General features: G+C 42.7%; 1 protein-coding gene across 2 annotated transcripts in view; it reads left to right on the forward strand.

Moving 5' to 3' along the window:
- The first annotated feature begins 256 nt into the window (after positions 1-256).
- Positions 257-14,352, forward strand: part of LOC143035340 (uncharacterized) — a 481,331-nt gene continuing 467,235 nt past the window's right edge. The window contains exons 1-2 of one of the 2 annotated variants that reach the window (XM_076202313.1): positions 257-428; positions 11,426-12,939. The gene's annotated coding sequence lies outside the window, so the exon portion shown is untranslated. The remainder of the gene's footprint in view (positions 429-11,425; positions 12,940-14,352) is intronic. The other variant, XM_076202314.1, reaches the window with a different exon arrangement.

Here is a 14,352-nt window from a genome sequence, read left to right on the forward strand (position 1 = left end):
TAGACTTAGTTACCATGTAGTTAGTGAGCGCTGAAATAATGGGTTATTTTAAAAGTAGGTAACATTATGGATAATATAGGCCCTAAGGTCTCCTGCAGTCTTCTCCATTCTTATGATCCTCAGAAGTCCCGTCCTACACCAGCTGGGATATATCTCCCCCAGAGGTCGCTGGCGTACCTTACCAGGCTGGGTTCTACGTGACGTTGACCGAGCATGACGGTGCTGGGTTGAGATGCCTCAGTGTGGCTTTGGCCGTGATAGTGTCGAGAGGTGGAGGTCGCTCCGTCTCGCACCTGATCTCCGTCTTCGCGTCTTCTCTCGCTCCCGATCGCAACGGGCGGCGTCCGTCAGGAGGTGGAGGTTGTTCCTCCGAAGGGGGAACTCACCTTCAGAGGAACACGGTGAAGGAGGGGGTGGTGGAGTGGAAGGTGGGGGTCTGTTACCTGTGCTATTCTGACGTAGGGGTGTGTTGGAGTAGGAAGTTTAGACCCAACGAAAGCTCAAGGGATGTTATCGATAGAAGCATTACATTATCATTATGATCATAATTGTCATTATTATTGTTATTATTATTTATCGTTATTATTATTGTTATTGTTATTCGTTCCGACTGCATTTCTGCGTCATCGTCTGCGGTGCGATGATCGTGTTGACATGGTGACGTCACTCGTATGACGTCATAAATGTGATGTCACTTGTGATGTCATTGGTTTCACCTGAACACAGAGGTAAAGGCAGGGAGTCAAGTTTGGGTAATTGACCAAGAGGCAGGCAGGCAGACAGACAGACAGACAGACAGACAGACAGACGGGCAGAGACTGACAGACAGACAGACAGACAGAAAGGGACAGAGACAGGCAGACAGACAGACAGACAGACAGACGTGCAGACAGGTGGTGAAAGAGGAAGAGGAGGCGGAAGGGAACAAGTAGTGGGAGGGAGTGGGAGAGAGGGGGAGGTGTTGCAGAGTTGAGCCAAGGCTAAGTTTGCATTGCAGTGATGTTGGGCCACAAACCTATAATACGTAGACTTCTCTCCCATGTGCCTTCATAGACCAAATGGTCTTCCTGGATGACGGCGAACCCTCCCCACCATTCATCCCCATTTCGCAAAAAAAAAAAAAAAAAAAAAAAAAAAAAAGTGAAATTCACACTTTGCCAAATCATTTGACCTAAGTTTGGCGAAATGGGAAGACAGCAGATGGGTAAAAACTGTCCGTCGCTATTCAGAAGAAAGACTTACAGATATGCCACCAGTCCGAAGAAGAATATCGAAACCTCGAGACCTTTCCAGACATTTCTGTTCATCAACGCCCCCCCCTCCCTGCCCCTCAGCTGAATAAAATCGTTTGGTCTATCTATCTGTATACTAAGAGGTTTTTCCCCCTTATAAGGGGGGTAGCCAAATAAGTCACGTACCTATTCCCGCCCATTTCACTCCCCTCCCCCTTTCCCCCTCCCCCTTTTCCCCTTCCCATCTCAGCTCCCCGTGGATGACGGGGTCATACCTGGATCCGCCCGCTGCCCTGGGGCAAACGCCAGAATAAAACATAAACAAAGTAACGGAGGGGCGCTAAGGATCTGGTGATCCATTTTTATTTATCTGTCTATTTATTTATCTATTTAGATATTTGATTGTCTCATTTGTTTATAAATTTTTCGTTTTTTTAAGGAAGTGCTATTGACTATTTTATTTATTTAATTATGTATTTATTTTATTTCAATTTATTTTTTCTAAGGCTGGTGCCATGCAGTTTCATTCATTTCAGCGTCCAGGTCTCAGGATTTCTGAAGTTTCATCTTGCCCACTAAATTTTAGTGGAGAGGGGGGACAATGGCAGAAACTAGTCATTTCCTAACCTAACCTATCTTAAACCTAACCTAACCTAAACCTAACCTAACCTGACCTGACCTAACCTAACCTATCCTCACCTAACCTAACCTAACCTAACCTAACCTAACCTGACCTAACCCAACCTAAGCCTAACCTAACTTAAACCTAACCTAACCTAAACCTAACCTAACCTGACCTGACCTAACCTAACCTATCCTCACCTAACCTATCCTAACCTAACCTATCCTAACCTAACCTAACCTAACCTAACCTGACCTAACCCAACCTAAGCCTAACCTAACCTAACCTAACTTAAACCTAACCTGACTTAAACCTAACCTAATCTAACCTAACCTCCTCTAACAGGTGAGTCGAAAATTCACAAAGACCCAACAACTCTCTTGCGCTGAGGAACCGCCTTTCGGCCGCACCGACTCCCCTCAGGTGATTCTATTCACCTCGGGGGAAGACCAAGGGAGGGAAAGTGTGTGTGTGTGTGTGTGTGTGTGTGTGTGTGTGTGTTTGTGTGTGTGTGTGTGTGTGTGTGTGTGTTTGTGTGTGTGTGTGTGTAGATATATACATACGCACACATACATATATTACATAGATGCCATACATTACAATCATTACATTCATTACACACATTATATACATTACATACATACATACATATATAACATACATGACATACATTACATTCATTACATTCATTACATACATTATATACATTACATGCATTACATACATACATACATACATACATACATACATACATACATTCCATACTGTGCATTATATACATCACATACATACATTACATTTATACATTACATACATGCATTACATACATTACAAACATACATACATTATATACATTATATACATACATACATACATGTATACATACATTACATACTGTGCATTATATAAATCACATACATACATTATAGCCATAAATTACATACATGCATTACATACATTCCATACATTACATACATACATCCCATACAGCACATACGAGTACATTACATACACACATGAAATACATACAGGGTGTTCCAAAAATATACTCGCTCTGCGTGTATTTTTTGTGTACTTTTTTTTTTTTTTAGAAGATCCTGTACATATTCATGGTATGGTTTATTGGAACATTTCAACACTGGGGCTTTTAAAGGGAGAGAGAGAGAGAGAGAGAGAGAGAGAGAGAGAGAGAGAGAGAGGATTATGCTATCGGAACGAAATCTAGGAAGTGATACCAAGATTCTGGAGAGTGATCTATATGTGTCTAAGATATCACACTGGACTAATTTTCCTTTGACATTCTACCTCCAACTACCATATGAATAACTAGAATAGAACTTGGCTTCCAGAAATCTAGACTTCCCTAAGAACATCCGTCTAGGTTTACAACCTCTTAGAACATCAATCAGTTTTGCTATATGTGACGAAAAGATAATTTGACAGTTGGAGATTTGAAAATTTGAATTTTGTAACCGAAGTCGTTTTCACCCAAACGAACTCTCAACGGTCGACGTTGGTGAAATCCGCGGAAGCCCAGTGTGATAACCCTTAACTGTATACTTGGAGTAAGAAAGGGGGGGGGTAAGGTGTCGACCGTTATGAATAAAATAGTCGAGAGTTTGAAGGCGTCGACCATAATAGAATTGTTCAATCCTACCGCTGTGTAGTTGCAGCTGTCATGTCTAGCGGGAATTAGTTCTATTTTGTTTTATTTATCTATTTTTATTTACTTGTTTATTAAATTTATTTCTATTACATATACATATCTATTTGTTTATCTATATTTTTGTTTATTTGTTTTATTCTTATCTTTATCTTTTTGTTTTTGCTGGCGATAGACAGACACAGATAAATGTAGACAGAAGGCTAATCAGACAGGCATACGGGCAGATTCAAGAGGCTGACAGAATAGTTGACGGGTAGAAAGACAGACAAAATCTAGATAGACGGATAGACAGAAAAGGGATGGACAAATTGACAGACAGACAGACAGACAGACAGAGAGGCAGGCAGTTAGACAGCTACATAAATTGAAATAAACTCAGAAACAAACAGACAGGCAGACAGACGATCGAGAGACAGGAAGACATAGAGACTTACAGACAGACAGACGTACGGGCCAAAATAGACAGGCACAGTCAGACAGACAGAAGAGAAAGAGACAGACAGATATAGACAGACAGAAGGCAGGCAGACATAGGCGAGACTTGTGGACAGGCATACAGACGGAGAGAGGGGGAGAGAGAGAGAGAGAGAGAGAGAGAGAGAGAGAGAGAGAGAGAGAGAGAGAGAGAGAGAGAGAGAGAAAGAGTGAGAGAGAGAGGAGAGAGAGAGAGAGAGAGAGAGAGAGAGAGAGAGAGAGCGAGAGAGAGGGAGAGTGAGAAAGAGAGAGAGAGAGAGAGAGAGAGAGAGGGGGGGGGAGGGAGGGAGGGAGAGAGAGACCTGCCTAGCATCCCTGACTAGCACCTGACCTTCCTCGAGGGCAAAGCACCCTCACTTCCTCCCAACCGTCCCCTCCAATCCTCTCCCTCTCTCCCTCCCACCCTTCCCTCCAATCCTCTTCCTTCTTCTCTCCACTCCCTTCCCCATCCAACACCTCTCTCTCTCTCTCTCTGTATCTCTCTCTCTCTGTATTTCTCTCGCTGTATCTCTCTCTGTATCTCTCTTGCTGTATCTCTCTGTATCTCTCTCTCTCCCTCTCTGTATCTCTCTCTCTCTCTCTGTATCTCTCGCTGTATCTCTCTCTCTCTGTATCTCTCTCGCTGTATCTCTCTCTCTCTAGTTCTCTCTCTCTCTCTGTATATCTCTCTCTCTCTGTATCTCTCTCTGTATCTCTCTCGCTGTATCTCTCTCTCGCTCTATCTCTCTCTGTATCTCTCTCTCTTTCTATCTCTGTCTGTCTGTCTGTCTGTCTCTGTTTCCACGTTTTCCCCTTCTCTGCTGCTCTCCAGCCCATTTTCTATTGTCCCCGTTTCTTCCCTCCTCCTTCTCCTCCCTTTCGCTCCCCCTACCTCTCTTCCCCTTCCTTCCCCTTCTTTCCCCTGCCCTTCTCTTTCTTCCCCTTCCCGCATTTCTCCTCTGTTGTTCCCTCCTCTCCCCCCTCTCCCTTCCTCCCCCAACCCCCATTCCCCTCCCCTCTCTTCTCCTGTCACTCCCCTCTTCCCTCCCCATCCCACTCCCCTCCCCTCCCCTCTCTCCCCTCGCCTCTCACCACTCCTTCCCTCCTCCCCGCCTCCTGTCTCCTCCTCCCCACGCCCCTCTCCACCCCTCCCGTCCCCTCCCTCTTCCTCTTCTCCTCTTCTCTTCCTTCCTCTCCTTCCTCTTCATTCCTATCCCTTCCCTCTCTTTCTTTCCCCTCCTTTCCTTTCCTCCTCCTTTCCTCTTCCTTTCCACCTCCCCTCCCTCTCCTCTCCCCTCCCTGGTCCTCTCCTCCTCTCCCTTCCCACTTCCGCCTCCCCTCCTTTCCCTCCTCTCTCTTCTCTCTTCCTCTCCCTTCCCCATTCTCCATCCCCTCCCTTCCTCCTCCCGTCCTCCTCCCCTCCCCTCCTCCTCCTTTCCTCCTCCCCTCCCCTCCCTTCTCCCCTCCCTCCCTTCTGCCCCCTCTTCTCCTTTCCCCTTCCCCCTTCCCTTCCTCTCCCCTCCTTTCCCTCTTCTCTCTTCTCCCCTCCTTCCCCTTCCAATTCCCCTTCCCCCTCCCTCCCCCCTCCCTTCCCCCTCCCTTCCCTCTCCTCTCACCTCCCTCCCCCTCCCTTCCCTTCCCTTCTCCCCTACTTCCATTCTGCCCCCTTCCCTCCTTTCCCCCTTCCTCCTCCCTACTTCCTTCCCTTTCCCCTCCCCTCCTTTCCTCCTCCCTCTCTTCTCCCCCTCCCCTCCTTTCCTCCTCCCTCTCTTCTCCCCCTCCCCTCCTTTCCCCCTTCCCCTCCCTTTCCCCCTCCCCTCCTTTCTCCTCCCTTTCCCCCTTCCTTCTCCCTTTCTCCTTTCCCTCACACTTCCTCCCTCTCCCTTCACCCCTTCCCCCTCCTCTCCCTCCCCCTCCTTCTCCTTTCCCTCTCCTCTTCCCCTCGCTTCCCTCAGTCTTCTCCCCTCCTCTCCCTCCTTTCCCTCCCCCTCCCTTCCCTTCCCCCTCCGTTCTCCCCCCTTCTCCCCCCTCCTCCTCCTCTTTACCCAACACCAGAACCACCTCCCCCGTCCCTCTCCGCTCCCCTCCCGTCACGGGGGCTCAGGTTCCTCCTCTTCCTCCTCTTCCTCCTCCTCCTCTTCCTCCTTCTCGTCCTCCTCCTCTTCTTCTCCTTCCCCTACTCCTCCTCCTCCTCCTCCTCCTCCTCCTCCTCCTCCTCTTCTTCTTCTTCCCCTTCCTCTACTCTTTCTCCTCCTCCTCCTTCTCCTTTTCTTCTTCCCCTTCCCCTCCTTTTCTTCACCTTCCCCTCCTCCTCCTCCTCCTCTTCTTCCCCTTCCTCTATTCCTCCTCCTCCTCTTCTTCTTCCCCTTCCCCTACTCTTCTTCTTCCTCCTCCTCCTCCTCCTCCTACTCTTCTTCCCCTTCCCCTACACTTCCTCCTCCTCCTCCTCCTCCTAGACTGGAGTACAACTTCGAATGAGATTGATATTGATAATGCGTGGCAAAACTTCACCACGGACCTAAACAATGCTGTAAATCTCTGTGTTCCCTATCGTGAGAGACGTCCGGCAACAAATAAACCAAAGTGGTGGAATAGGGAAATTAGTAACAACCTCTCTCGTAAAAGGAGTGCGTACAAAAAGTATTTATCAACTAAAAGCCAAGACGATAAACTAACACTAGACAGAATTCGCCGTGAAACCAAAACACTGATAAAACGTTGTAAGAAACATCTTGAAGAGTATATTGCAGAGGCAAGCAAGTCGAACCCTAAAGAATTCTACAGTTATGCGAATACGAAGAAAACGCTTACCTGCGGCATTGGACCATTAAATAACGATGAAGGAAAACATACGAATAATGAAAATGAGATGACCTCAATCCTTAATAATTTTTTTGCATCCGTCTTCACAGACGAAGATTACTTAGTGTATCAGCCACCAGAACATAAAATGTCCCAAAACGTTTTAAATCAACTCATAATTACAGAAAGGGATGTCGTACAAGTGATTGATAAGCTCAAAATAAATAAAGTCCCGGGACCTGACCAAATTTCACCTAGAATTCTGCGAGAAGTCAAAAATCAAATCAGTAAACCCTTGTGCATCCTCTTCAACAAATCATTAGCACTCGGTGAAGTCCCATCAGATTGGAAATGTGCTAACGTAACACCAATATTCAAGAAAGGGGACAAATCACAACCAGGCAAACTGCTAGAAACAATTATCCGTGACAATGTAGTAAATTTTTTTTAGAAGAAAATAAGATTATGAAAGATTCGCAACATGGCTTCCGTAGCAAACGCTCATGTCTAACTAATCTCCTTGACTTCTTTCATGACGTTTTTAACAAATACGAGGAATGTAGATCTGTTGATATAATCTATCTAGATTTTCAGAAGGCATTCGATAAAGTTCCCCACAAACGATTGCTCGACAAACTAAAAATGCACAGTATTTCTGGCAATATCCACAACTGGATTAAAGATTGGCTCTCAGAGCGAAAACAGAGGGTCGTAATAAACGGGGCATCATCTAGCTGGCTCGACGTTAAAAGTGGCGTACCGCAAGGATCAGTTTTAGGACCCGTCTTGTTCCTAATATATATAAATGATCTAGATGACGGCCTCCTCAGCAAAGTATCAAAATTTGCTGATGACACAAAAATTGCCGGTAAAGTGACAACCACCAAAGAGAAAGAAACTCTACAATCCGATCTAGATATATTATCAAAATGGGCTAGCAAGTGGCAAATTAAATTTAACGTTAACAAATGTAAAGTCATGCACATTGGAGGAAATAATGATCACGTCCAATACCAAATGAATGGCGAAACATTGGATTCAGTAACTAAAGAAAAAGATCTAGGAGTTTTAATATCAAATGACTTGAAGCCAAGTCAACATTGTTCAGAAGTTGTTAAAACAGCAAACAAATTAGTTGGCTTCATCGGAAGAGTCTTCGAAAATAAATCGGAAAAAATATTGCTAAACCTCTATAATTCCTTGGTCCGTCCCCATCTCGAATACTGTGTACAATTTTGGTCCCCATACTACCAGAAATATATCAACAAACTAGAAAGAGTACAACGGAGAGTGACCAAAATGATACCAAGGCTGAGAAATCTGCCGTATGAAGAAAGACTAAAAAATCTAAACTTATTCTCCCTCTCAAAAAGAAGAATGCAAGGAGATTTGATTGAGGTTTTTAAAATGTTCAAAGGCTTTGACAACATTAATGTCAAAGATTACTTCTCATTAGACCAATCAAAGTAATTGGCAAAAGATTCTCTACGAACGAGAGTAAGCACTTCTTCTTTAACCGGGTTGTTAACGTGTGGAACTCGTTACCTTCCACTGTCGTTGAAAGTAACACGATAACAACATTTAAAAATCGCTTAGATAAATACTTGGAATCTAATCCACAAATGAAATATTATCCTTTGCAATAAAAGATATGACAACCAGACATTTAATCGCAATTGGACTAATTGGATAGGATAGTTATAGCAGTTCATCCTCTACCGCCTAGTTACCCTGTTTCCTTAATTGTAGTGTAGTTTAGTTAACACAAACAGCCTCGTTAGGGCCAGTAGGCCTGCTGTTGTTTGTTCTTCCTTTGTGTTCCTTTGTGTTCCTCCTCCTCCTCCTCTTCCCCTTTCCCCTCTTCCTCTTCTTCCTCTTCCACTTCGTTCTCTTCCTCCTTCCTCTTCTTTATCCATATTCTCTTTACTTTTTCTCTTCCATCGCTTCCTCCTCCTCTCTCTCCTCCTCCTCTTCTTCCTCTTCGTCTTTCTTTTCCTCATCGTTCTCTTCCTCCTTCCTCTTCTTTATCCATTTCTATTTAATTTTTCTCTTCCTTCTCGTCTTTCTCCTCCTCCTCTTGTTCCTCCTCTTCCTTTTCCTACTTTCCCTTCTCTTCCTCCTCGTTCTCTTCCTTCTTCCTCTTCTTTATCCATTTTGTCTTTACTGTTTATCTTCTTCCTATTTATCCTCCTTTCCCTCCTCCTCTTCCTCATCTTCCTCCCCTTCCTCTTCCTCCTCTTCCTCTTCTTCCTCCCCTTCCCCTCCTCTTCCTCCTTTTCTTTCTCTTCCTCCTTGTTCTCTTCTTCCTTTTCTTTTTCCATTTTCTCCACTTTTTCTCCTCCTCTTCCTTCTTCTCCTCCTCCTCCTCTTCTCTTTCCTCTTCTTTCTCCTCCCACTCCCCCTCTTCCTCTCCTACTCCTCCTCTTCTCCTCCTCATCCTCCCCTTCCTCTCCTACTCCTCCTCTTCCCCTCTTCCCCCTCCTCTTCCTCTTCCCCTCCTCCTCCTCCTCCTCTTCTTCTTCTTTCTCCTCTTCCTACTTCGAGTCCTTTTTTTAACTTATTCTCCTTCTCCGGGTAGCATGGGGTCGCGATTGGCCGTTGTCCCCTTCGGAGAATGTTGACGATGATGCTGATGCTGATTATGTTGACTTGTGAGGGAGAGGGGGGAGGGGGGAGGGGGGAGAGGGGCGGTCGAGACCTCATCACCAGAACCGAATCTGACTCATTTTATTCCTCCGATATTCGATCTGTCGTTTGTGGTTGGGGATCGACGCTGTGCGGGGAAGTAAGACAGAGAGAGAGAGAGAGAGAGAGAGAGAGAGAGAGAGAGAGAGAGAGAGAGAGAGAGAGAGAGAGAGAGAGAGAGAGAGAGAGAGAGAGAGAGAGAGAGAGAGTGAGAGAGAAAGAGAGGGTGGTAATGAGTGGGAGGGAGGGAGAAGGGAGTGAGGGAGAGAGGAAGAGAGGGAGATAGGAGAAAGTGATTGATGGAGGGAGAGGGGGAAGGGAGGGAAGAAAGGAGAGAGAGAGAGAGAGAGAGAGAGAGAGAGAGAGAGAGAGAGAGAGAGAGAGAGAGAGAGAGTGAGAGAGAGAGAGAGAGAGGGTGGTAATGAGTGGGAGGGAGGGAGAAGGGAGTGAGGGAGAGAGGAAGAGAGGGAGATAGGAGAAAGTGATTGATGGAGGGAGAGGGGGAAGGGAGGGAAGAAAGGAGAGAGAGAGAGAGGAGAGAGAGAGAGAGAGAACGAGAGAGAGCGAGCGAGAGAGGCAAGATTACAAATCTATTTTTTACATTGTTGACATTGTAGTTGCAAATGTCTTCTCGCCGTGTTGTGTATTTGTCGTGATCAAGTTTTTTTGTTCCCTTTTGCATTGTTTCGTTTATTCTTTTTTATCCTTTTTTTTTCTTTTTTCTTTTTTGTATATCCGATATTTTTTCTCTGATTCTTTAGTTGACAGAGCCTCTGCTGGTGTTGATGGTCTTTTATCTATTATTCTCTTTGCAAAACCGAATTTTCTTTCCCTTTATTTATTTATTTATTTATTTATTTATTTATTCATTTATTCGTCTATTTAGCTAATATATTGATAATCAGGATGCGTACGCTTGTTCTGACTCCCGATATGTGAGTTGTGTTGGGCCCGTGATCGACAGCTCCCGAATGAGAGCTCAGAGCTCGTATATGACCCGATGTATGGGTAATGCTGTGACCTTACACACACACACACACACACACACACACACACACACACACACACACACACACACACACACACACACACACACACACACACACACACACACACACACACACACACACACACACACACACACACACACACACACACACACACACACACACACACACAAACTCCAGAGTTGGAGTGCCGGTTCGAAATGCAGCGATGCTGAAATTTCCAGCCATGGGCGAGACTCGAACTCGGGTCGCTGAAATAGTGTGTGTGTGTGTGTGTGCTACAAAATTCTGTAGTGTTGGTTTGTACATTGACCTTCAGGATTTCGTCTGAATATATTTTGTTTTGTTTTAATTTTAGGAAATAGATTATGGAAAAATACACTAAATTCTCAACAATAAAATATTCAATTATTTATTTATTTGTTTGGATGTTCGCTGGCCGAGCGGGTTTGGGCGAAGGTCGAGGGGATGGCGGCTCGAGTCCTGCCACCGGCGAAGCTGAACAAAGGGCATGGTTCGTTTAATTCCACGCTATAAAGTTCTCTGTAAGGGGCACTGTACTAGCCTCCCGACAGGGGGGAGTTTGTGACGTTAGCCCATATCATTATCATCATAATTTATTTATCTATTTATTTATTATTTATTTATTTATTTATTTATTTATTTATTTATTTTTGTTAAGTGAAATTCTGGAGCTAAGACAGACTCTAAGCGAAGTCTTTATTTTTGGAAAAAATGCAAAATTGAAGATTTTCTAGAAATATGATAGATTATAATAATAATAATAATTATAATTACCGGTATAATAATGATAATCATAATAATAATAACTCTAACTACCGGTATAATAATGATAATAATCATAATAATAATAATAACAATGATAATCACGGTAATGATGATAGTAATAATGATAATAATAATAATGATAATAATTTGGTTTCTTTGATTTTTACAGACGAAACTAGCCAAGACTGTGAAGTTTGAAATCTGGAACACAAAGACTATGACAAACTCGAATCATCGTTGGGACATTACGCCGGTAGGCGCTGAACTGCAGCCGTAGCAGCAGTGAATAATAACAAGGGTGACACACCAAATATATAATTTTCCTGTATATATCGTATATCTATACAGAGGCTTCGTTCTTCCCCTATTAAGGGGGTAGCCGTGTCAAGTTGTCTTGCCTTGGCTCATTCGTGGGAAGAAAAAGAAAAGGGAACTATGTGACGATATTCTTGTCCCCCGCCACAGCGTATATTGAATTTCGATTAAAGAGAATACAAGAATGATAAAATCTATTTGATAATAAATGTTTGTTTAGGAAATGTGTACAAATTGGACGAAATATATATAAATATTAATGGAAAAACGTTCAAAGTTAGACATTTGAAAATAAATGAAACGAAGAAAAAAAAAATCCAACAAAATATGTTTGATCATTTTCTAACTCGGTTAAGACCAAAGTGCGTTAGTAAACTAGTTTACTCTAAAGCTAGTTAACAAGTGACTGGAGGTTGGAGGTAACCAGCAAATGGAAGATATGACAAACTAAGTTAACTAAACCAGTTAAGTTACCCTACGCAAGTCACTCTACCCAGTAACCTTCTATACCAATGAAGATTAAAAGTAATTGATCGCAGTGACCAAATCAGTTTGGTTTTAGCCAGAAGAAAATCAATAAAGGTTATCACTCGTTTAGTTAAGATGAAGGAAGTTAGGGTTCACTTAACTTCATCCAGTTTGTTAGGAAATGACTAATCACAGACCAAAGGCGATGTTAACTGTTTAACAGACAAAAAATAACGGAAATAATAACGAGGCTGTTATTGTTGTTATTAGAGGTGATTAAATCGACCCAAAAATAACTGTCATCCAGATACAGGACGAGATGCTGCCTGTGAAATAACGTAGTGAAAAAAATAACGGAAATAATAAGAAGGCTGTTATTGTTATTAGAGATGATTAAATCGACCCAGAAATAACTGTCATCCAGAAACAGGACGAGATGCTGCCTGTGAAATAACGTAGTGAAAAAAAAACCCGGAAATAACGAGGCTGTTATTGTTATTAGAGGTAATTAAATCGACCCAGAAATAACTGTCATCCAGAAACAGGACGAGATGCTGCCTGTGAAATAACATAGTGAAAAAATAACAGAAATAACGAGGCTGTTATTGTTGTTATTAGGGATGATTAAATCGACCCAGAAATAACAGTCATCCAGATACAGGACGAGGTGCTGCCTGTGAAATAACGTAGTGAAAAAAAAAATAACGGAAATAACGAGGCTGTTATTGTTGATACTGGAGATATGTGAAATGTTGACAAAGATCGAGTCGCCTAGTGCACGCTAGACCCTAGGCCACGTCCTATGCCACCTGACATACTACATCCGAGCCATCTGGATCTCCTCTTCCACCATCTGGGATTCCACCAGCTGGAGACGAAACAGAAGTGCCGCAGTTAAAGGTAGATACTGATATTCTATTTTTAGTTTATGGAAACAATTTCCGAAAGTCGACAACCAACTGTCGGAAATTATTTGTATGATTTTCGATGTTCGTAGCAATTCACTTCAGGCTTTATATATGTTTTGTTTTAATTTCCATTTTGCTTTATTCTTGTTTTGTTTTATTTGGCTTATGGTGTTTTTATTGTGTCTTGTTTAATTTTAGTTTATTTTAGTTTAGTTTCATTGATTTGTCGTTATTTTTTCTTTATTATTGTGTATTAGGAAACACGGTAATTGCGTCAGTATGTGTATGTGTGTGTGTGTGTGTGTGAGAGAGAGAGAGGGAGAGAGAGAGAGAGAGAGAGAGAGAGAGAGAGAGAGAGAGAGAGAGAGAGAGAGAGAGAGAGAGATAAACCCTCCTAGTCTGAAAAATCTAGAATCATAATACTTGCATTATGAAATTTAGCCGAGTTAATGTTTTGTACACATAACGCTCGAAAACATTGCAGTGAGTCTTTAATTTTTAATTCATTACATAAAGAACTGAAACAAAAATTTTGAGTGAATGTTTTGTTTTTCACAAATTATGCATTTTCCTCGGCATTGGAACTGTCTGGTGCAGGCCTTATGGTCTCTTGCAGTCTCCTTCATTCTTATGTTCTTATCTCATTTCACATTTATTTATCTATTTATTTATTTATTTATTCATTTATTTATTTATTCATGTAAGGGGGAAAGCTATGGACTAAATAACTATGTAGTGAGCACTGAAACGATTGGTTGTTATAAGAAGATAGATAACTTTATAGATGGGGATGATAGGTGATCATAACAGCACTCCTTTCCAATTACCACCAAGTTTTAGTCCAGTTGTACACAACTACACGATACAGCATTAGAAAATTAAATATTGATCTTGTAAATTATAATACAAGTACACGATGTAGCATTAGAAAATTAAATATTAATTTTGTGAATTATAATACATGAACGTAATATGCGATTTTCTTGGTGGAAAAAAAAAATACCTTGCTACAAGCAAATATACTAACGAACGAAGTCGCTAGCATAGGATCGGGACGCCATCTTGTCGTTTGTCAAGTGTTTACCTCTCGGTACTTCCTCCAGTACCTCGCGAGGTATATATTCTTGAAGGAATGCTATGGAGCTGAAATCAATGCATCCCTTCAAGCTATGAGAAACCTTTATACCCCGCAATCAGAAAGAGTGATTGAACAGGCTGCCAACATCCGTCACGACGACGACGACGATCATCCGGATGACCTTTAAATTACAGGTACCGATTTACTAAATATAGATTAGTTTAGTTTAGTTTGGGTTAGGTTTGGTTAGGTTAGGTTAAGTTAAGTTAAGTTAGGTTAGAATATAGACGAATTTATCGTCCTTTCATTTCTTCGACGTCGGCATCT

This window comes from Oratosquilla oratoria, chromosome 18 (genome assembly GCF_046742065.1).
Source record: "Oratosquilla oratoria isolate Oo_2021 chromosome 18, ASM4674206v1, whole genome shotgun sequence".
NCBI classification, from domain to species: domain Eukaryota; kingdom Metazoa; phylum Arthropoda; class Malacostraca; order Stomatopoda; family Squillidae; genus Oratosquilla; species Oratosquilla oratoria.